Genomic DNA, 23,128 nt, shown 5'->3' on the forward strand with positions numbered 1-23,128 from the left:
CCCACCCACCCCCAGTGTCACACCACCTCTGGTGTTTGCTCATGCAGATCATGGGGGGGGAAGAGTTTTGAGGAAGCATTGAATTTTAGCCTTGCCATCTGCACAATAACCCTGTTTCACAGCTTAGGAAATTGAGCATCAGAGAGGTTATTTTGGCTCCATGACCCTTTCCCAGAGCTGGGGAAGAATGTGCATGCTCCCTTGTCCCTGTGCGTTTGTCCCCTCCCAGCCCTGGCTCGAGTTGGGGGGGGGAGGGGCGGGGGGGGCAGGTAGATTCCAGTGAGCGGTGCCCAAGCTGCCTGCTGCTTCACACCGTGGGTGGGTGTTTGCAGCCAGATGTGCGGGACTCCTGGTGCCCAGGGTCCCCAACCTTTATCTCTCTCTAGGCAGGAGTCGGTTAGATTCGGGTGCAGTGTGGGACTGTCCCTCAGTGTGGGCAGGATATCTTTCATGCAAAGAAAAGTTTAGGATATAGCTCTGCAGTGCTTTTGGACCTACAGCCAGGAGCTGTTCTGGCACCCGGAGAACAGCCACAAATTCTAGTGCCAGGTGGTGATTCAAAAGCAAGACCAAGCAAAACATCTGTATTTTTTCCTGATTTTATTAAAAATATATGCTTATTGAAAAATAACCTCAACCATTACCAGAATTTAAAGGTAGGAAGTGACCTTTTCATAGAATGTCATCACTGTCCTTTGGCGGTGAGTGTTAATGGAAGAAGTCAGAAAACCCTGGCTTGGAATCCTCGCTTGACTCTTCCAGTTTCTAAAGGTTTCACATGAGGGAAAAGTCCTGCCACCCCTGAGTGCCATCAGGAGAGTTTGCGGAGATGTTCGGCAAAATTACGTCCAGGGCTATCACATCCAGGTCGGATGTGAGTTCCGTTATATTCTTTGTCCCCATTTCCACCCCTTTGCTTCTGATCTTCTAGGAATCCAGATGCGGGAGAGCAGAGTGCCTAGAAAAGCCCCGTGCATTCTCCGTTCTGTTGCTGGCTGCACGACCGAGCTCCTGTCTCCGCCCCAGCTCTTGCTCTCTTCGCTTGCTGGGTTTGGCTAGCTCTGTCTCTCCTGCCCAGGTTAGGCAAGGACATGGAGCTGCAGGCATCCAGCCAGGAGTGTCTGCGGTGTCCCAAGACCTAGGCCTGCCTCTGGCCTTGGGTGTGTCCTCCCAAGGGTTCTGGAGAAAGGCAGGCAAGTTCAGACGGAATACATGTTCCTCCTTGCAGACTCTCAAATGCCCATGACACATACCGTGTTTCCCCTTCCACTTATTTATCTGCACGACCTGAGTGTGCTTGGCTCACTGAACTAACTGAAGGGTGACACTTTCTCATCCTTGACTAATTTGGAAAATGAATAGAAAGGAGACCCCTTTCAATTTCTGGAAGCATAGGGAATATGTTTATAATTCTGCTGCATTCTTGGCTGCTAAGAAATGACGGTGGTTAATGTTCACGTATTGAGCTGCCGGGGGTGAGTGGGTGGGGGTGGGTAGTAATATTAGCTAATATTTATTGAGTGCTTTCTGTGTGTGAGGGACCGCTGTGCACTTTGCATGGATTATCTCATTTTATCGCCCCAGCAGTCCTGTGAAGTAAGGACAGTTGTTAATTTCTGAGGAGGAAGGCAGCCCATCGAAATGCTAAATAAGCCTCCTGCGGTACACTGTGAATATTGGAGGCAGAATGCAAACGGAGCCTGGGTTTCCAAAGGGGCTATTTCCCTTCTGGAATCTTCCAGGCATCTCTCTGCTCCACTCCCTCTGGGAATCGGTGGTTCGGCATTGTCCACTTTTCTTTTGGAATCTTTTTGCCCTCCCTCCTTTAGAAACAGTCTCCATCATTGTGGCCAGTGAATAATCCAGTGTGAACATTCGTTGAGCATCTGCCTGCCGCCATGCACTTGCTGTGTTAGGTTCTGGGAGATACAGACTTGAAGGATGACAGAGTCGCTGTCCTCAGGCTGCTCCCTGGCACACTGTAACGGAGGAAGCTTGGGGCTACATACAAGTGTTGGGAGTTCGGTGTGGGGCCAGGGATACGGAGAGAGTAAGGCCTGATGCTTGTAGAACGTCCCAAGGCTGATTATTGGGTTACTAGGCAGAGCCATCGGGCCGGAGGAGATGACAGGTTTGGAACTTAAAATCCATATGGTGTGTGTCACTGTGCTGTGGGAGCCCTGGGGGAGGGGCAGCAGTGGGCTCAGAGGTGAGGCACAGAGGGATGATGAGAAAATTGGGAAGGCTGCACAGAGGAGGGAAAGGGCTTTGCAGGATGAGTAGAAGTTCACCAAGATGGGAGGGACAGCGAGAGTAGAGGCCTGGAGGAGGGTCAGCAGGTGGCATGTCCAGTGTGGCCAGAGTGCAGAGGTGGCTGTAGCTGAGGCTGAAAGCTTAAGAGCTCGGACTGTGGGGCCTTCGTCCCAGTTGGTGTGATTACCTCTGTGTTGTTGGTGGTGTGATTCTGTCACCCGTATGCCGGGATGGGACTGGTGCCTAGCGGTAGGGGCACTGAGCCATCGAGGGGCATGCTTCCTCTGACCTACAGGGCGCTCCATACCAGTAGCTGTGGGCCTCACCTCGGGCCTGACTAGGGATGAGGTCCGAGACGGGAGTGACGTGATTAGACGTGTCCTGTGAGACTGTTCCTCCCGAAAGGAAGGTCCTCTGCTCCCGGGGAGTACCCAGGCCCTGCGTTGCTCTCCCCGTGCGTCATCTCTTTGGCTGGGCCCCTCCGGGTGCCTGTGCGCTTGCAGGAGAGGGAGCAGGAGCCCTGAGCTGTGCCGAGCCTGCCGAGTGCCTTGTGGCGACCGGGAGGTCAGGGGACCGGGTTCCTGTCACGTCTTTGGTCAGTTGGCCATGTGACCGTGGGAAGTCACTTGTGGTCCCCTCCTCTGGCACCCGAATCTGTTCCTCCTCTGGTGTGATGTTGGTGGCAGCCAGCCTGTCCACTGAGGCTGCATGCTCCCTGGAGCCCGTCTGAAGGATCCTAAGAGATGTGGCCACGTGTGGCAAGTAACGAGCACTTAGGACTCTGTTCCTTTTCTTGTCTCCTCTCCTTCCTTCCTGTCCTCTAAACCTCTGTATATTCTCAGAATTTAGAGTGCATGTATTCCTTTTCTGTTTTCTTCTTCTCTGAGACAAAAGGAAGTTCCAGATTCTGCTGGTCCTGGTTCGGTGACCTCGTAGAAGTCACCCTGGTGGGCCCTAGCTGCTCGTCCGCCAGATACAGCCCAGGACGACTTCCAAGGGTGGGTGGGGACAGCGCGAGACCCTGGGTGTCGGCAGCCCTGCACGGGTTGGCACCGAGGGTGCCAGTGAGGGCAGGCCCCGGCCCCCGCCTCCCACCAGCAGCAGGTGCCCACACTCTTCTCAGGCTGCGGGCTCACTCCTGGAGCGGGCGTTCTCCGGGGAGTTCTGCAGCACCCCTGCGTCCCTACCACCTGGGAGACCTGTGAAGCCGACCCAGCCCAGGCCTACTGACCAGCCTTGCTGTGCGCGGACCTCGGTGGTCTGTGGAATGAGCCCCCAGGTGACTGAGGGTCACTCAGGTGTGCGGCCCATGGCGCGGAGAAGCCTTTTGTGCGCCTGCTGCCCTCAAGGCACTCAGTAGGTATGAGTGATTCACACACACACACACACACAGCACCATGAATGCTGGAATGCCACCCAGGCCCCACGGAGTTCTGGACACTTAAGTTCCCTGTCAGGCTTCTTTTCTGGACCACTATTCTGACACGTTTTTGGGTGAATTTTCATTTCTGCTGCTTATTGATTGCATTTGTTCCCTTTTCTCCCCTCCCTCCCTCCTTCTGCTGTCTTTCCCTAGATAGTGGGCGTGTTGCCCGGACACACTGCAGCTCCTCACCCCTAATGCTGGTGAGATGGGACATGGTGGGGTGCACCTTCTGAGTGGGGGGGCGGAAGGGACGACAGTGGGAGCCGTCAGGCTTCCCCATGGTGCTCGCTGGCAGGTGGGCAGATGGGCAGACGGACACAGCTCCTTTCCTGCCTGGCACGCATAAGGGACAGCCCCGCAGCGTGGAATCCCGGTGCTTCGCTCCCAGGCTGTTGGACTCCCGTTCTGTGGTCTCTTCCTCCTGCCCCACTCCCTCCACTTGGGGTTTCATCTGCGTCCTGGGGGCAAGGTAGATGGCCCCGGTTTACTTGGTGACATGTGCCTGTGTGGCTTGAAGTAAGACCGGTTTCCGTGAAAGTCAGAAGTGCATTCCAGAGTCACAGCGTGACCTCCCCGGAAGCCCAGCTAATCCAGGTTTTAAAGAGGAGTTGGAACAAAGGTGGTGATTATGGGATGTGTGAGTTGTGGGGTGTGGGAAAGGGCAGGGACAGCACGGTCGCCTGGTGGGAAGCTCTGTGTTGAGGAATCGAGCGTATGGCCCCAGAATGGGATCCAGATGCTAAAGGGAGGCAGGGGCTTGGGGCAGGGGTGGACCCGATGGACGTGTGCAGCCCATGGCGTTGGGTTCCGTTCTGCCCCTTGCTAGCTATGTGACATTGGGCAAGGGGCCTGCTCTCCCCAATGCTGCTGTTTCTGTCATTTTGGGATAGGAGACCTCTCCCTTGGATTGTGATCGTTAATGGGGATTAAATGGGGGCATTACAAGGGATCTCTTCTGTGATTGGTGATTAGTAAATGCTGTTTCTCATTTCTTCCTTATTTTGAACATTAGCCCTTGCTCCTACCCTGAGCATCTTTTTCCTTCTTCCCAACTGACATACCTCTCAGGGCCCATGTGATCGTCATGGAAACAGTGGCAGTCCCGTGTGGAGGTCCCTGAGGTTCCAGGGCATGTGGACTACCATTTGTTGGTATAGTCCTTCAATGGATGGTTTCTCATCGACCCGTTTCTTTAATGAGATGTGAAGCTCTTTGCAGGCAGGGCCTTGGAACGTGAGAACTTGAGTCTCCTTCAGAATTACGTTCTTGGAAAACATGGCCGCCTCAGGACATTTGTACTCCGAGTGCAGGTGCTGCTGTTCTGTGAAGAAATGCCTCCTTGAGTCATTGTTTGGTGGCTCTATTCCAGGGTACTTTGCCCCCTTTGTTCATGGGGATCTGATGGACATTTGGGTCTTTGCTGACCTTTCCAGGAGGGATTTTGTGGGCAAAGGCAAACAAAAGGAAGTAAAAAAAAAAAAATACTCCCAAACCTTAAAGATTTGTCATTTGTAGAAGGAAAGTGCTCATGATTTTTCTCAGGCCATTTCAGTCTCTGAATCACCTTCAAGCTGTAGAGGGAGGAGGAGGGGAGCTGAGTAGGTGGAAGCTTTCTTGCATTGAGGACCTACTATGTGAAAGGGCTTCACACAGGCCGACTCTGACCCCCCAACCCCTGACTCTGTGAGGCAGGCAGGACCCATTTGGCAGATATGGATGGGGGTTCAGGAAGCGGAGCTCCAAGTGTCACAGGTGCACGGTAAGCGTTGCGTCTGTCTGTAGAGCGCTGTTTGTCACTTGGCTTAGCCTCCCCTTCCCTGCCCTCTGTCTGCCTCTCTTTTTTTTTTTTAAATATTTCTTTTTTTTTTTTTTAAAGATTTTATTTATATATTCAACGAGATAGAAACAGCCAGCGAGAGAGGGAACACAAGCAGGGGGAGTGGGAGAGGAAGAAGCAGGCTCATACTGGAAGAGCCTGATGTGGGGCTCGATCCCATAACGCCGGGATCACGCCCTGAGCCGAAGGCAGACGCTTAACCGCTGTGCCACCCAGGCGCCCCTGCCTCTCTTTCTTTTAAACTTGCTGCTGTTACTCCTCTCTGGTCTGTTTTAGCTAAGGACACAGAAGGTCATTGTGAGGGAACCCGGGGACCTGTGATTAGGACAGTTCATATCCCTGAACCTGTTCGGGGCCTCCGTCCTCGTGGGTCTATAGGACAGTTTGTGAGAAATGCCATGTCCTCCTGGCGCCACTCACAGGTTTCTCCTGGAGTGTGTGTCCTCTCATCTGCAGGAGGGGAGAGGTCAGGGGTCAGGTGATTTTGGGGGAGACTGCCTCCCCATTCCTGGCATGGCAGCCCTGAGGCTGGTGGGGATGGTTTCGTGGCTCCAGGCCACAGCTGGACACTTGACCACTCTGAAGAGGAGCCACCTGGGGAGGTGTGTGTCATGGGCAATTCGAGGCCCTTCCTGCCGGAAAAAGAGCAAGAACTGGCATCTACTGACAGGTCACCTGCTTGGGGTCTTTCTGGTCAGATGCTGGCCATGGGAGTCTCTGTTCATTGAGGGTGTTGTTGATGCCTGGGGGAGTCTCTGTTTGTTGACCTTTCCAGCATCTAATTCCTGCTCCCCATCTCTGTCTTCTGGAAGCTTCTTATCCTGTCACCCCTAGTCTTTCCCACTACATAACCCTTCTGCAACAGGACAGCCTAGTGGTTAAACAAAAAGGCTCTGGAAGCAGAGTGCGTGGGCTCATATCTCAGCCTGATCTCTGACACTCGTCCTCATTTGAAAGTGGGTTCATACGTCACAGCGTTGTTGAGCTGGTGTGACTTAACTGTGGCTAGGGCTCTTGAACAAGCACTCAAGAGATGTGGTTCTTACCTGCCCTGCTAAGTTTGCTCTGGTCATGCTGCCTTCTGCTGACGGCACCCTGCACCTACCAAGTTAAGGAGCCTCTCCTCTCCCAGACGCTGTGTGTCCCACTCACTTTCTCACTTGAGATTTGCTTTTCATTATGCATCCCACAGGTCCTAGCTAGGTGACCCTGGACAAATCCTTTTGCCTCTTTGGGACCTTACTTCTCAGCTGCTCAGTGAGAGAATCAAACCAGATTTTTTCCAGGGTTTCTCAGGCTCTGACGTGTGGTGGCCTCTCACAGTCAGTATGGTCCAGCCTCTCCTCCCCCGCCCTGGCTCCCGCCACACCACCGTCACAGCCTGGACATCGCCCAGTGTGCTCAATTTTGAACATGCATTGTTTGCATGTCCACTTCCCTGGATCTCTTGGTACAGCCTGGATGCTCCCTGAGGACACGGATCCTGTCTTTCTCGATGGACATGATTTCCAGCTCTCAGCATTATTCCAGCCAATACTTACTGAGCAAGTGTTGCCCTCCCAGGGGCTGTGCCAGGACTTCTAGAGCCTGGCTGCCCCCAAACGCTGGTTTTTCTAAAGACGGGCTCCAACCGGTGTCCGTCCACGCTGTGAGCAGGGCTGCCTTCCGCAGTGCAGGTGAGGGTACATGGCCATAGAAGGGCTCTTGCCGTGTGGGCTCCCTTGCCCCTCCTTGGTAAGCCCACGGCGTCTGGCCCGGAGCAGAGGATCGTCAAACTCTTACTCACATAAGTGAACGGGACCGGGCTCCCTTTGCATTGCTCACGCCGGACTGGTGGGAATGGCAGCGGTACTGGTGGGAATGGAAGCTGCTGCCCATGGGAGTTGTGAGCCCGCTGAGGACAGACCGTCTCTCATCCACGTGTGAACCAGAGGACGTGCATTTCCAGTCCTTATTTTTATTAACTAGGGAAGGAAACACGTGCAAAGAGGTTAAGGCGTGTGCCCACAGCCAGTAACTGACCACGGCATCGCAGTTCACATCCGGGTTATTTTACCCACAAGCCCCACCTCATCCCCACCCCCGTCCCCTGATTGATGAATAGGGTGAGTGCAAGGGGGAGCGTGTGCTGGAAGGCTCGGGAATTCCAAAGCAGCTGATCCGTGTCTTCCCAGCACACGTTGGGGAGAAACTGAAATGAAGCAAAAATAGAGCCTGTCCGCGGGAGGACAGCTGCCGCTTTCTCTGGGAGCAGATCGCTTTGATGTTCTTCCCAGGTGAGGCAGGCCCAGCTCTCGGGGTGTCCCAGAGAAATCGTGTGAATCCGGCCAGAGGAACTGCTGCCTCTCCCCTCATCAGGAAAAGATGGAGTAGACACGTCTTCTGTGCCATCAGCGTGGACGAAATCCTGCCTCCCAAACCTGAGAGAGCGGGGGCGGGGGGGCACACTCAGAGTGTGAGAGCTGGCCCGCCGGACCCTCACTGCTCTGTCCTCCCTGATGGCCCATGTGGTGCCCCGCAGCTGGTGTCCACGGGTGCTGTGGTCACCGTCTGCTGATGCATGCTCGCTCGCAGTGAGATGGACAATAGGACTGATGGCTCTTGCAAGAGCAGGGGGAGGAGAGAGAGAGAGAGAGGGACCACACGCACGCTCATGCGTGCCCACACCCACGGAGTCCAGGACACTGAGCAGCAGAGAGGGGACAGTACATAGCCAGGCACACCTGGGAGATTCTCCCTCTGGCTTCCACTGCAGACCGTGCTGCTCTCACGGGCGGGTGCCAGAGGCTAGCGGACCCTGCTTTGTGCAGTCCGTGCCCTGGACCCCATTCACTGCTCTGGGCCAACCTAGGACACCTGGAATCTTCCGGTTACCAGAGCATCCCTCCGTGCATCCCGTATTTAAGGGTTGCTGGTGTACAAACGTGCTGTCTCAGGTGTTGGGTAGGAAATAGTGGTGGCCTGTTTCTGTTTTTCTTCAAAATGCCCACTGCAGGGGGCCAGCTGGTGGAACTAGGGAGGGTCAAGAAGGAAATGACCTGTTCGGGCCAGGCAGCCCGGGAGGCAGAGGAGAGAGAGACTCAGCCTAGAGAATGGGGCCGGGGACTGTATTTTCCTGTAGGGCAATTCCAAGCGGGATTCCGCGCCACCAGGCCAGAACACGTTTATTTACAGACTGTTCCCCTCTCTGCCCTCTGGGGACAGGGTCAGCTGGAAGGCAGTGGGCTGTGAAAGTACGGAGGGGAAGGGAAAGCTGGCAGGTGCCGATTCCCAGGCCTCGAGGGTTGCTCCCGAGTCTGCAGCATGCCAGCAGCGTACGTTCACAGGACAGATGAAAAAAACGTCAGCTAACTTTTCATTGAGGGTGGGACATGCACTAGAAAATCCGTATATCCTAAGTATGTGGGCAGCTTGGTAAGTGTTCACAGATGGCACATGGATGTGTAGCCAGCACCTGTGTGAATGGAAGGTCACGAGCGTATCAGGAGCCGCACCTGACACCTTCTGGTCCCCAGCTGTCCCTTCCACCTCACTCAGGATCGCCATGTCTTGCCTTCTCACAGCACAGATTTGTTTAACCTGCTTATGTGTTTACTTTTTATTTTTTTAAAAAGATTTTTTTTATTGGGGCACCTGGGTGGCTCAGTGAGTTAGGCGTCTGCCTTCGGTCAGGTCATGACCTCAGTGTCCTGGGATCGAGCCCGGTGTCAGGCTCCCTGTGCAGCGTGGAGCCTGCTTCTTCGACCCTCCACCTGTTCGTGCTCCCTCTCTCTCTTTCTCTCTTGTTCTCTCTCTCAAATCAATCAATAAAGTCTTTTATTTATTTATTTTATTTTATTTTTTTAAATGATTTTATTTTATTTATTTGACAGAGATAGAGACAGCCAGCGAGAGAGGGAACACAAGCAGGGGGAGTGGGAGAGGAAGAAGCAGGCTCACAGCGGAGGAGCCTGATGTGGGGCTTGATCCCTCAACGCCGGGATCATGCCCTGAGCTGAAGGCAGACGCTTAACCGCTGTGCCACCCAGGCGCCTCAATAAAGTCTTTTAAACAAAGAATTATTTATTCATTTGAGAGAGAGCGAGCAGAGAGGAGAGGGAGACGAGAAGACTCCCTGCTGAGCGGGGAGCTCGACACGAGGCTTAGTCCCAGGACCCGAGATCACGACCTGAGCCAAAACCAAGAGTCGGACGCTCAACTGACTGAGCTACCCAGGCGCCCCTGCCTGTGTTTTTAAAGGCCCTTCTACTGCTGATGGGCATTTGCCTAGTTTGCGGGGTTGGGTTGTTGTGAACAGTGCTGCCACGAGCATCCCAAGACCTACCTTTCGGTGAACAGGTACACTTTTCTGTGCGCTTACACATAGGCGCGGAACTCGGTGTGTATCTATTCAGTTTTAGTGGCTGATGCCAGTTTCCCAACGTGGTCGCTGGTGTTTCTTCCCGTCGTCTGTCCCCAGCTTGTGTGACAAGTCCAGTGCCACCTAAGAAGCCAGTCCTGGGTATTGACTGTCTTTTTTTATTTTGGCCAGTCTGTTAGGAAAAGCCTAGGAAGGAATCACGTAGCAGAGGAAGTGAAAATGCTCCCCGAGAGGGAAGTGTTACTGCGGAATGCCAGGACAGGCTATGCAGGGTAGCACCCCGAATTCCTGCGGGGGAAGCCCGTGGTGGGGCCACCTTCTCGTGGGGCAGGGGGGTCCCACTGCTTTACCGCAATGATACCCAGCAGACCGTGTAATAATTCTTCCCCAGGTGACAGAGCTTTAATGTACCAGACCCCAACAGAACAGACGTGGCTCCAGCGTTGCCCGTGGGCCTTGGCCAATATTTAACAGACCGTGTCCCTCCTCCTTTCCCCCTGCCAGTGACTGGGGCTGGTTCCGCAAGTCACTGCCCCCTCCTGCTGGAAGCAGCCCCTCTTGGCCAGCAGGACTCTGGGCTGACATTCTGGTGCCCTGCCGCTCCTGGCTGCTGCCCCGGACCGCGGCTCCCAGTGCTGGTGAGGAACCCCGGGACAGGCTGTACTTGACTCTCAGAGGCCTCATCCCTTTGCAGCATGAAACAGTGGCTAATTGAGCTCTTAATATATGCCCAGCCACAGACACTTCATGGTGATTACTTCCTGCCATTCTCCTAGGTCTAAGAAGTAGGTAGGTGTGATTCACCCCCATTTTACCGATGAGAAAACTAAGGGTTAAAACCATTTTCCCCAAGTGAATTTCTTCGTTTGCAAACGTTGATATTTTAACCACTACCCTATATTTCTCTCTTAGGGGCTGATAGTTAGGTTCTTAAACTTCCTTTTGAACCCACCTTTCTCTGGGGTCTAAAAGCTATGTCAGGTGGGTTTAAATGGGACAAAGGGAGCTCACCCTGCGACTCCCTGGCCACTGAAGAATGCATTAAACAGAGGACGGATGTTGGCGCGGTTGCTACAAACAATGGCCCCCCAAGAGATGTCCATGCCCTGGTCCCCGGGACCCTGTGAATATGTTGCCTTACATAATGTCAAGAGGGGGTGTTGTAGATAAGATTGAAGCTCAGGACCATGAGATGGAGGGTTATCTTGGGTCATCTGTGTGGGCCCAGTGTAATCACAGGGGTCCTTGAAAGTGGAGGATGGAGGCTGAAGAGTCAGAGAAGGAGGTATACCAGCAGAAGCAGGGTCAGAGAGATGCCGTGTTGCTGTATTTGAAGATGGAGGCAGGGAGCCATAAGCGGAGGTATCAAGGAGCCACCACTGGAAGGTAGGAAAGGCAAGGAAGCGGATTTCTCTGAGAAGAAACAGCTCTGCCAACCCCCTTGATTTTACCTTGATGAGGCCCCTGTTAGACTTCTGACCTCCACAATTGTAAGATAATGAATCTGTGTTGCTCTGTGCCACTAAGGATTTGAAGTTACTGCAGGAACAGCACAGGGGCTCTTGATGGCCGTTGCTGCAATGGTCAAGCTCATGGGCTTTGGAGCCAGGTTGCCTGACTTCAAATCTCTGATGTGTGATGTTTTCCAGCTGTGTGACCTTGGGCAATTTGCTTAACCTTTCTGGGCCGCTGGTGTCTCATCCCTCAAATTGGGTAAGAATAGTCTATAACCTATAAGGTTGTTACAGGATTCAATGAGGATTGTTATGCCCACGAAATGCCTGGTAGTAAGTTTTAGCTACAGTCACTCTGGGTAGGCATCGTCACTCGCCCCACAGAATTGGGAGACACACCGGCCCCGGATTCAGGCTCCACTCTTACCGGTTTGGAGCGAGGCAGCCGTCTGTGCCTGTGTTTCCTTATCTGGGAAATAGAGGCAGGAGTCCCAGGGTGGTTGGGGGATTGTATCAGGTGGTGGGCCAGAGCTTTCAGCAGGGTGAGCGATAGGCCGTCCATACTGGGCAGTTGTTCTTATCTTTGGGTGGGTGGTAACTGTTGAGCCTCAGGCCCTCTGCATCACGCACCCATGTGTTTCTTCAGTTATCTTGAGAATAATTAAGTACGCTGTGCTGGGGAGGCAGAAGTGTCCCTGCATTGCTAGAACAGCCCTGGGTACCTAGCAGGTGCTCGCTGACTGCTGCATACATGAATACAAGCAGGAGAAGGCCCCAGGCCCTGCCCCGAAGACGCTCACGGTGCAGGACGAGGCCTGGAGTGATGCCAGAGCTTTGTGGTTGTCTTTAAAAAGAAACAAAACAAAGAACTACTTCCTGCCAGCTGACCCCAAACCCCTCAGCTCACTGCCAGGACCTCTCAGCCCTGCAGAAGAGCTCAGGGCTGTGTGCCAGGCCTGGCTTAACTACTGACTCCCTAAGCTAGCCGCCTACCCTTCTTGATCCTTTTCTCCTCATCTTTATAATGGACATATATCTCAGGGTAGTTGTGGGGAGCCCCAAGCAGTAGGAAGTTCTGGATCTGAGAGGTCTTTGGTGCCTGTGTGAAGTGACACTCCCCTGAAGACCCCCTGATTTCCTGCCTCACCTCTGTTTGGGTATCAGAGCCACCGGGCATTATTTTTAGTGAGTTCCCCTCTAGGTATATTAGGGTCAAATATAAGGAAGGAAGAATAACACAACTGCTGTTCCGGGTCCATGATTGTAACGAGATTGATTTTTCTTCTTCCCATCCCCAGGCCTGACCTTTTGACAGAGAGGAATGAAAAAGTTGCCCCTTATGATGGCTGTGCCTGGTCAGTTGCCTGGAGCTGCGTTCAAGGATTTCCGGAACCTTATGGATTTACAGTGATACTCAGCAGCCTGGGGAATGACGGTGGAGGAAGCGTTCTCTGCAGTCATGTGCACGCGGCACACGTTTGGATGCTAACGGCAGTTTTAAGGAAGGCCCTGGCTGCGTACCTGGCGGATCCCTGCAGCCTGGACGCCCGTGGGGGACGGAGGACCGCGGCTTCCTGTGACGGCTGAGTTCTCTGCCTTTATCTCCGCATGAGTGATTGGTTGGGTGGCTGCCAGCCTCACCGAGGGTGCCCTGTGAAATGTAAGGCCCGTCTCCTCCTCGTGCACACTGCTCCTGCGTGTTCTGTTGGCTCACCTGGGCTTTTGGTGACGCTGGCCTGGCTGGGGGGAGAGAAGTCACGGTGTCAGCTCCGGTTCTCCAGGGGAGATGGCATCTACTGACCTCCCTCCGTGTGTCTGCTCGGGGGCTGGGTGCCTGGGGGAGACAGATGGAAATTGAAAGGAGCTTCCCAGGAGCCAGCCCGGTTCCCTGGGCTGACGTGCGTCATCATGCCCATCCACCTTCCCTGACTGCCTGGCTCGTGGGCCAGTCTCCGGGCACCGGACTGCAAGTGCCTTGAAGGCTGGGGCCTCTTCATCGTGGAGTGGGTTTGAAGACAGAGCATAGTGTCTCCTGCCGCAGAAAGGGCATCAAGGCGTGATTGTGAATGTATTAAGACATTGAGAGTAAATAGGGAAAGTATGCATGGGTCTGTGCTTAGAGCGAGAAACACATTGTTGAGCTTTCTCAGGCTGCCCGTGGAGCCAGAAGGCCTGGGTTGGGATCTCTGATCCGTACCTGCTGTGTGACTCAGGCCGAGTGACTGCTGGACGCCTTTCCCTTTCTGTCTTCAGTAGAGGTGATGTGTCATCATCCTTGGCAGGGTTGATGTCTAGGGCCACAACCTAGATGCTCGTGCTTGGCACACAGCAGACCCTCCGCACATGGTAGGGTCACTGTGGGTCGGGGGAAGGCTTCTGGGGAGGGTGGGTATTGTGTGGGCCTGGAACCAGAAGCCAGGCGGGCCGTGCTGGACTTCACACTGGGTACTGCTGGTTGGCGTGGACAGCCGATCAAAGATCACAGTCCCTGGAGCCCATGGGAAAGCCGAGTGGCAAGGCAGTAGCAGGCAGGGGAAAGGAGCCTTGTGTCTGCATGAGGGAGGGAGCAGCCATACTTGAACCTGGCCACAAAGGCCAATGGCGTTTCTGCATTTGGCAAGCAGAAGGACTGGCCCCCCTGACCCCCACCGCCCTGGTCCTTACTTGGCAGCTATGACGTTGGTGGCTCGGAGGGGTGTTGCCTTAGCGTTGGGCTCCCCATGGGAAAATGGCAGCTTAAACCTCCAGTGTCCCAGTGCAGGTCACCTGGGACCAGCTGGCACGTGGGTGCCAAGACCACAGTGAGGTGGGGCCTGGGGTTTGATTCTGATCGAGTTCCTGGTTCCACTCATGGCCAGTGGCACTTCTCAGCGAGGCTTTCCCTGATCTCCTAGTGGAAATAATGTCCCTCTGGTCACTCCCCACTGTTCTCAATCAGAGCGCCCAGGTGTGTTGTGATGTGTGGCTTGATCTCGTGTCTTTCTCCCCCACCCTGGAGAGCCGTCCCTCTGAGGTCAGGAAACAGTTCGTCTTGCCCTGTAGGCATATATCGTATCTCACTTGATCAGATCGCAGAGTGACTCTCAGTGGTTTTATTTCGGTGTTCCTGAAAAGGACAGACAGAAGGAAAACGCTCTCTTTTTGAACATCTGTATAACTTCATCAGCCAGCAGTCCTGCTGGGGGGCAGTGGTGTGTCCATTGTACAGCCGAGAACTGGGAGGTTTCGTGGGGCCACGTAATTCGCCCGAGGTTCCTTATCCAAGAGAACACTGAGGAGGAACCCAGGAGCTGCCCGGTGTTTTATGCTGAATCATGCCCATTTGGCTGCAGGGTAAAGACTTCTCCTTCGAGGTCTTTAAGAGGGTGTGTGCGTGTGTGTGCCCATGCGTGTGTGTTTGTGTGCAACACTGCCTGCTGAGGAGTGCTCTTGGGCTCCGCAGAACCGGGTGCCCTCTTTGTCCTCCAGGAGAGACAGACTTTCAGTAAGAACTCCCTCCTTTGTGGAGGAGGCAGGACGAGGTGGGGCTGGGATTGCGGTTCAGCCCCTCCTGTGCCCTTGGGTGCCCCCTGTGATGGGTGCGATGCTCACCGTCCCACGGCCAAGCAGGGCGGGGTGGGGGGATTGTCCGAGGAGGGGGCTGTTGGGGTTCCGGGAGCACCGTGAGGATGGGGAGGCGTGGCTGGGCTTGCACTGGTGAGCAGGACGGTCCTGGGGGCCTGAGAGCCTCAGCTAGAAGAGTGAGTTGGGAGGACCAAGGTGCAGCACTGCCCCCAGGCCTCTTGCACCTCTTCTTGCTCTTCATCCCTACCCTCCCACTGTGGCTGCTGAGCCCCCACTTATCACATGACCCAGAGCCCCGCTTCTCTTTTTATCAGTTGCTCCCCAGAACAAGCCCATGGTGGTGGTCTGGGTTATCTCCTGCGTCTCCCAGGGGACTAGGGTGGGCTCTGCTTCAGAAGACGCAGAATGGTGTTGGGGAGGAGTGAGACCCCGCTGGGCCCTCCTCGCTGGCTGCCGAGTCCTTGCCCCACACCTGCAGGGTTGTGCCCCGTGGACGTGGACGGAGAAATAAGCACCATTTCTTTTTTTTTTTTCCCCCAAAGATTTTATTTATTTATTTGACAGAGATAGAGACAGAGTGAGAAGAGGGAACACAAGCAGGGGGAGTGGGAGAGGAAGAAGCAGGCTCATAGTGGAGGAGCCTGATGTGGGGCTCAATCCCAGAACGTCGGGATCACACCCTGAGCCGAAGGCAGACGCTCAACCGCTGTGCCACCCAGGCGCCCCATGAGCACCATTTCTTAAGCCACTCCGTGCAGGGTGTGTGGCAGATACCGGTATGTTCCATTCCAAGCCCAGAACAGACCTGGGTAAACGGTTGGTCTGATGTTTTCCTCTCGACATAACTGGAGCACAGAAAGGCAGAATAGGTCTCCCCCGAGCACAGGGCAGGAACTGAACCGTTTTCTAGGAAGCCAAAGCCACCGGGCTTCCCTGCCGGGAGCACGGTGTGATCTCGGGCAGGTTACCTCTCTTCTCTGGGCCTTCATACCCGTTACTGGTAGGGAAACCGTTTACTAAGTCTGGACACTTGCAGGTGAAACAGCACGCCAACACTTGGCTCTGGGATGCCAGGTGTAGACCGGGTTGTTGCTGGGCATACTAGCCACGGGGCCCCTGTACTTAGCAGGTAGCTGGTGGGCAGTGGTGCTGGTGCCTGTCCTGGTGCTGGGCCTGGTGGTGCCACTGGTGCCGCTGGTGCTATTTCCTGCGTCCGCGGCGGCCCCACCAGGTCCCCCTTTGGGGCTGCGTGGGCAGTTTGCATTTCTGCGTAGAGCACATGAGCTTGGCCTCCTCTCCTTATCTCACAAGTCCATCTTTAGCTGCTGGGAGGAGCCCAGTGCTCTTTGAGCTCTGTTACCCAGACTGCTGCTAGAGCGGGCCTGACCCTCTATTTATGTATTTGCTTATTTTTGCTGGGCCCCTGTGGTGATTGACAGCACATCCCGGGGCTGGGGGTGCAGTGCTGCCCTCCCACTGACACAGATACCCCAAGCCAGTGTTCGTAGAGATGCCTTATTGCCCTGGATTTGTTCCCCGACATGGGTGCCCGGGTCCCGTGGAGTCTGCACAGGCCCAGCTGAGGGAGGGACTTTGGCTCATTCTCCAGGCTGAGTCTGGAGCCCAGGCTTCTCAATGAACAGCCATGAGATTGCTTCATGGCTGGTGTTTATTAATGCCTGGAAATGTGCCTGGTTAACCTTCCAATCCGGCGACGTGGGTGTGGTGCCCCTTTTCTATATGAAGAAACTGAGGCTCAGAGAGATCCAGGAAGCTTCCCAACTCATCACTTACCTCTGGAGAGAGAGAGAAGCTGGTCCGTGCGCTCCAGTCTGTCAGCCTTCAACCTGCCTTCACCTGCTGGCCAGTGGTTCTCAGAGTGTGTGGAGAGGTGTGCAAGATGCTTTGAGGTTATTGAGGGGCAGGCTGACTTAAAAAAAAAATAATTGTTTTATATTTACCTTCTCTTAAATTAGAAAAAGATCACAATCGACACAGGAGACCTGGTATTTTGCAGTTATCACGGCATAGGGCTTACATATTTGAGTTAAAAAAATGCAAATTTTGCAAAAATATTGAGGTAGCAGCAAGTAAACACAGACAGTCCTCTTGAAGAGGGCAAAATCTGGAGTGCAGTCCTCTCTGTAGTTGTGCTCCTTCGGCCGCATGGCTCTGGCCACATCCCCGGAGTCGGTGCCTCTCTGCCCCTGACCTGAGCGCGTCTGCACTCTGCTTCGTGTCAGAACGTGTGTGTGCCACAGTTCACCGTGTTCGTCCCTAAATCCAGAAGGTGCACGACGAAGGGACTACACAGCTCAGTCCGAAGCTAGATGGAAAACAAAAAGAATCTCAGAACGATAGCTGTTTATAATCCCATTATTCTGCTCAAATTGAAGGTGGCCCCCGATTGAGGCACGGGCAACTCATTATATTTATTGAGCACCCAAAGTTTTCCAATCACCTCCTCTATTACTGTCTGACGTTGAATTATGAAATAGTAAATATTCCTCCTGTGAAGTCAATTGGTGACTCATTCACTCATTTTTTTCACTCGTTCCTGCTCGGTAAATAGGGGATAATATTACCTACCCCATGGGTTCATTGTGAGAATTACATAAGGGAACATACTGGAGGGCTTAATTCAGTACCTGACACGTAATAAGCTCTCAGGGAATACCAGCTATTTTTAAATAAAATGCAGAAATGGAGTTGGAAGATCAAAACCTGTAGGCATATAGAAATAAGGAGCATCGAAGATGAATGAGTTAGTAAAATTTAACATTAAATTTTGCTCTGACTTCCTCGTTAGCACGACACGCTGGGTGGGTTGTATCTGTCTATGTACGTCAGGGGTTGGCAGACTTTTCTGTGTAGGCCTAGGTAGTAAATATTTTTGGCTTTGTAGGACACACAGTTCTGTCACCACTAGTCAGTTCTGCCTTTGTGTCCAGAAAGCAGGCATAGCCAGTAGTTAAATGAACAGGCATGGCTGTGTGCCAATAAAACTTTATTTATAAGAACTGGCCGTAGGCCCATAGGCTGTAGTTTGCCCCTTGGTCTAAATGAGGGAAACCTGTTTGTCATTGAAAAAGAACAACTTCTGGATTGTAAACACTGAGAAAAATTTGTTACAAGATATAGTCTTTTTTTTTTTTTTTAAGATTTTATTTTTAAGTACTCTCTACACCCAGCGTGTTGGACTGAGAACCTGGAGATCCAGAGCTTTGTGCTGTACCGACTGAGCCAGCCAGACGCCCCAAGATGTGGTCTTTATATGAAGCTTGTTAAACGGTGTACGGACAGTGCTTTCATTGGGATTATATGGAAAATACAGAAGACCTTGACATTGCTAGTTCTTTTACCATGTCTTCGGCAAACATTTATCGAGGCCGTACTGTGTCTCGGCCTCTGCTGTTGATTCATAATGGAATCTCAGGGCACATGTATTTTGGCAGGGGTTACTCCATTAGCAAGGGGTCATCTCAGCAGTGGTGCAGGGAGGTCAGCTTAGAGTGTTTTCGGTGTCAGATGCAGTGCCCAGTTCCTGAATTACACACAGGCCTTAATGCTAATTTCAGCAGCCTGCCTTGGCCTGCCTCGGCTCCACTACTCAGCATCCCACCTCTCGGTGGGAGTGGGAGTGTCAGATGAGATCCTTGCCCTCTTAGAGTGATACCTGCAATTACTGGAAGAATGTGGTCTTTAGAGCAAAACACAACCGGGTTTTGAAGCTTTGCCGTTCCATAGCTGTGTGACCTTGCTCTAGTTCCTGAAGCTCTCTGAACCTCACTTTCTTTATCTGCAGAGTGGGGACCATGAGACTGCTGAATCTCTACTTCTTACCTTATTGTGATCAGCTAGTATTTACTCTCTAAATGTTCGTTCCTCCCCGTGAGGGCCTTCTGGCTGCTGGCCTCACCTCTCCCTTATCCCAGGACTCGGAAAACCGAGTCCTGGCTTTTCAAGCTGGAGCCTGTGGATGTGGGGATTTCAGCCCCCTTCTCCTGGGTGAGTGTTCAGGGTAAGAAGGGTTGAGAAAACACTGGCCTGAGGAATTCCGAAGTTAATGAAGGGAGCGGATTCCAGAAGGGTCTCTGCTTGACCTCCCACCCTTTCTCCAACCCCCTGTTATCCTTGAGCGAGTTTGAAGGCAATCAAAGGATTACAGCAACTGCATAAAACAGCTCTCACGCAGTGGGGCAGGACTTGGCCTTGGCCCCTGGGGGTCTGGGCCAGGTGGGTGACTTTGAGTCTCTTCTCTCTGGTGCCTAGTTAACCTGAGAAGGGCATTGGGAGCTACCAGGGTGGGCAAAGCAGGCCATGCATGATGGGAGGAGAGCATATTTGAAAAAGTTGGGGGGATCATTCTCGGCTATAACGGTGGGGGGGACTAAGAGGCTGTGTGAGAAATTTGGAAGAAGACCCAAGTGCCTTTATTAATTTATTTTATTTTATTTTATTTATTTTTTAAAAAGATTTTATTTATTTGATGAAGGGAGATAGCACAAACAGGGGGAACGGCAGGCAGGGGGAGAAGCAGGCTCCCTGCCCAGCAAGGAGCCTGATGCAGGACTCGATCTCAGGACCCTGGGATCATGACCTGAGCTGAAGGCAGATGCTTAACCGCCTGAGCCACCTAGGCACCCTGAGTCGGGTGCCTTTAAAAAAAAAAAAAAAGAAACCTTTTCCCATTATTCTGACTTTAGGACCTAAGAAGTGTATTCAGTTAGGACGAGTGGGATAGGATAAAGAGGGCAGGCTCTTGTTGACTGATACAGTTTCCAGATGCATTCTCCATTTCCGGCTAATGGAAACTTCAGGGGAAAGGCTTTGGAGCCCAGAGCCGGGCAGGGAAATTGCTGTCGTTGATGGGCCCCATTGGCTGGGGCTCGTCTGGGCAGCTGTGGTGAGCACGGTCTGTGTCTGCAGCCCTGGGGCTCAGGGTGGCCGTGGCCGACCTACCAGGTGCTGCGTGGCTTTGGCTGTGAGCCGCTGCTCCAGTCCCCGCTGGCTGCTCTCTGGGAAGTGGGTTATTTCCTCTGCTGGTGGGGGCTGGTGAGGTTTTGTCTCCTTTCTTTGTCTGACCAAATTGCTGGCTGTGCTGATAGCTGGTTTTGCAGGACAGTGGCTGGGGGAGGGGGTCTTTCCCTCTCATCTATCTGTCCGCCCTATCTGCTGCCATCTAGGACTCCCCAGGGGGTGGGGGTTCTGGGGAGAGGGGGTGGGCTCTACCTGATTACCAGGAACTGCCCTGACCCTTCCCTCCCCCATGGAGGCTTATCTGGCCCCAACCAGAGCAGCTGCTCTGGTGAGCTCTCTGAGTCACTCAGAAGTAGGGACAGGGTTTAGCAGGAGACATAAACAAACAAACATTAGCCAGGACAAGCTCCCAGCTTTCTGCTCACCCAGGGGCCCGGAAACTGTGTCGCATTTTCAGAGGATCTGATGATGCTCATAGTAAAAAGAACTTTCCTGATGGAGAAATGCTCTAGGGAGGCTGTTGGGGAACGTTAGGAAGTCAGGGATGGCGTATGTCCTGGGGCTTCCTGGCTGTGTGACCTTGGGTGGGACACTTGGTCTTTCTGGACCTTAGTTTCCTCCTACTTGGAGCTGGTTCTTGTGAACATTACATGACCTGAGATGGGAAGTCTGGCGAGTTCTGCGTCTCAGGACTCTGGGATCATGACCTGAGCTGAAGGCAGGTTCAGGCCTCTGACCCTGACGTATAGTAAACACCGAACTTAAGTCAGGCTTGCGAGTTAGGTGCCTTTTTTCCAGCTGTCGAGTAGCCCAGGCGGTTCCAGGGAGTTCTCTGAGGCTCCGGCTCCTTATCTTTCGATGAGGTGGTGGTCCATGCCTCCTGTCCCTCATGTGCTTGCTGAAAGGACCAAGAGTCACCTCCGGGAAAGTGCCTGAGAGCTGGCCGGCGTGGCTGTTGTTGGACAGTGCGATGGCGGAGCCTGATGTCTTGGCAGTGGAGTCTGAGGTGGCACCGGGGCTGGGTTCAAGCACGTTCCTCAGGGTTAAGGCCAGGTAGCACGAGAGGTGAGTGAGGGATGCGGGCAGCCCTGCGTCCCTCGGAAACCGTGCTGCAATACGGGGCACCCTGTGAGCGCTGCCCGCTCTGCTCTCCTGCTTCCCGCATCCTTCGGACTGACTTGCCAGGTCTAGCATCTGCTCAGTTTGGGGGTGGTTTCTTTGCATGACGTCCAGAGCTGAGACACAAAACAAGAAGCCGCAGAGGGTCTTTTAACAGACTCCCCCCCTTCCTACCCCAGGATTAAGCGGGCTTAAATGAGGTGGCGTGTGTGCTTTGGCTCATTGCTTCTGAAGAAATGTGAACAAGTTAGAGATACAGTGGAAGCCTGTGGACTCTCTTCTCCCGTCCCGGTTCCTTCCCTTCTCAGAAGTGCCACTCTCCTGAACGTGGGCTGCAGTCGGTCACGGCTCACTCTTTTCTTACAGATCTATTTGGAGACCTTTTCTAGCCCCGGTTCAGGTATTTACAGACACCGGTGGCATCGTGTAGCTACGGGGAGACTGGAGTTTGCTCTTTTCACTCTGTTCTGTGTGGATGCTGCTGCTGTTTGTTCCTTCATGCTGCTCCTGCTGGATTTTGGGTCCTTTCCAGGTTTTTGCTACTGTGAACGGTGCTGGGGGCAGCTTCCTTGCACACATCTCCAGGTGCATGTGTGAGTGTCCCCAGGGACATGCTGCCCGGGGACGCACACTTTCTGCCTTGTCAGGGGTAGCCTTGCTGCATCTAGTTGGGACCCTCTGCTTGCCAGGGCGTCTCGCTGTGAGCCGGGGAGCTCTTCAAGTGTTGCTCGCCGCTGCAGCCCTGTGTCGGGTCGGCAGTGCCTGGTATCAGCACCAACTCACTACTTGTTCAATGGAGTGAATTCTGGAAGGAAACGAGGTTGGCACGGAGGGCAGGGCCAGAATCAGGACATAGAAGCAGCAGTGCCACGGCCCTGCCTTCGTGGATGGACCTTGTGTTACGGAGTTCTTGCAAAAACCCTTGAGAGCCAGAGCAGGACAGGAGGACACTGGCTGGCTGCTGCCTGCAGGCTGAGTGAAGCCCTTCCCGGGGGTTTCATCAGCTCTCTGCTTACACCAAAATAAACTCCTCCTGATGGCTTTGAGGTTCCCAGTTGACATTGCATTTTGGGTTCAGAAAGCACTGACCATTTCGCATCTCCCTGAGGATATATAATGTTTAGATAGCAACAGAGGTAAAAGGGGAATTCAGGTTTGGGTGGGGCAGGCTGTACCCCTTTGGTGTGATGACCGGGTGAGACAGGGCTCAGGGACACTTCTGATGTCTTGGTTCCCAGGTGTTGGGATGAGAGGGGCATCAGCAGGTAAAAGGGGAAACCGTTTTGCTGCCCGGAGAAGTGAGGGTTCTCCTGATGCTTCCATGGTCTAAGGTTTGAGTCTTATTCCCATCCGTTTTGTGCGGTGGTAAGGTCTTGGGCGTAGGGTCCTAGGGGGTGTGGATGTGTAGGCATTGGTGGCGCGGCGCTCGTTTATTAGTTACCCTTTATTGAATGGCTTTTATGTGCCAAGATTTAAATCAACCTTCCAGCAACCCCAAGAGGTAAAGGCTGTGTGACTCTCACCTCACTGGTGTGAAAACAGAGGCTCAGATGGGTTCGGGCACCCAGCTAGTGAGGCTGAAGCTGGGATTCCAAGCTTCCCTGGGACTCCTGACCACATTCCCCAGGCTGCCTGCTCCCTACCCCAGAAACGTCACAACCTATCATGTGAGATGCCAGGACTCTGGTCCCAGATGGATGGAGGGGGCCCTACGGGAGGCTGGATCTTCGCACCTGATGGAGCGGGCACTAGCCTGCTATATTTACAATTCCGTTTCTCCTGAAGGGACTCCAGAAGTCACCCCGCTTTGGGGTGGTGGTGGTGATGACAGGAAGTACACCCCAGCGCTATTGGTTTGCTGGGTGGACATGGGCCTGGTGGCCATCAGGAAGAAGGGGGGTGGGGCAGGCAGGGCTGGTGGGCAGGAAAAGTCCTACTACAGACAGTCCAGACCGCACTGTGGATGGACTTGTGGAGGCTCAAATGACCAGATTTGGGTCAGTAAGCCCGGGCTGCAGAAAGAGAAATGTGAAATCTTTATATTTTTCTATGACGTCCTCAGCATTTTAAAGGACCCTGTTTTCTTAGTTACCCCTCTAGGGATGGTGGATGTGGGGTCTTCCCAGCCAGAGATT

At 53.5% G+C, this 23,128-nt stretch overlaps 1 long non-coding RNA gene across 7 annotated transcripts in view; it reads left to right on the top strand.

Moving 5' to 3' along the window:
- LOC105235728 overlaps positions 1–23,128 on the top strand; it is a 199,166-nt gene that overhangs the window by 25,913 nt on the left and 150,125 nt on the right. For 6 of the 7 annotated variants that reach the window (XR_004627921.1, XR_004627924.1, XR_002141873.2 and 3 more), the window contains one exon: positions 12,629–12,990. This is a non-coding gene — a long non-coding RNA (uncharacterized LOC105235728). Of the gene's footprint in view, positions 1–12,491; positions 12,516–12,628; positions 12,991–23,128 lie in introns of those variants that run through there. The other variant, XR_004627923.1, reaches the window with a different exon arrangement.

This window comes from Ailuropoda melanoleuca, chromosome 9 (genome assembly GCF_002007445.2).
Source record: "Ailuropoda melanoleuca isolate Jingjing chromosome 9, ASM200744v2, whole genome shotgun sequence".
Classification (NCBI taxonomy): domain Eukaryota; kingdom Metazoa; phylum Chordata; class Mammalia; order Carnivora; family Ursidae; genus Ailuropoda; species Ailuropoda melanoleuca.